This window comes from Bison bison, unplaced genomic scaffold (genome assembly GCF_000754665.1).
Source record: "Bison bison bison isolate TAMUID 2011002044 unplaced genomic scaffold, Bison_UMD1.0 scf7180017848986, whole genome shotgun sequence".
Classification (NCBI taxonomy): Eukaryota; Metazoa; Chordata; class Mammalia; order Artiodactyla; family Bovidae; genus Bison; species Bison bison.
The window spans coordinates 37,702-38,054 of NW_011479559.1; the positions used below are offsets into that span (position 1 = coordinate 37,702).

Genomic DNA, 353 nt, shown 5'->3' on the forward strand with positions numbered 1-353 from the left:
TGAAGGATACTTGCTTTACAGAATTTTGCTGTTTTCTGTCAAACCTCAACATGAATCAGCCATAGGTATACATATATCACCTCCCTTTTGAAACTCCCTCCCATCTCCCTCCCCATCCCACCCCTCTAGGTTGATACAGAGCCCCTGTTTGAGTTTCCTGAGCCACACAGCAAGTTCCCGTTGGCTATCTATTTTACATATGGTAATGTAAGTTTCCATGTTACTCTTTCCATACATCTCACCCTCTCCTCCCCTCTCCCCATGTCCATAAGTCTATTCTCTATGTCTGTTTCTCCATTGCTGCCCTGTAAATGAATTCTTCAGTACCATTTTACTAGATTCCATATATGTGT

At 42.5% G+C, this 353-nt stretch overlaps 1 protein-coding gene across 1 annotated transcript in view; it reads right to left on the reverse strand.

The window, feature by feature from the left end:
• COL4A5 (collagen, type IV, alpha 5) overlaps positions 1–353 on the reverse strand; it is a gene marked incomplete at both ends in the record, with an annotated part of 87,800 nt that overhangs the window by 36,332 nt on the left and 51,115 nt on the right. The gene's annotated exons all lie outside the window — the stretch shown is intronic.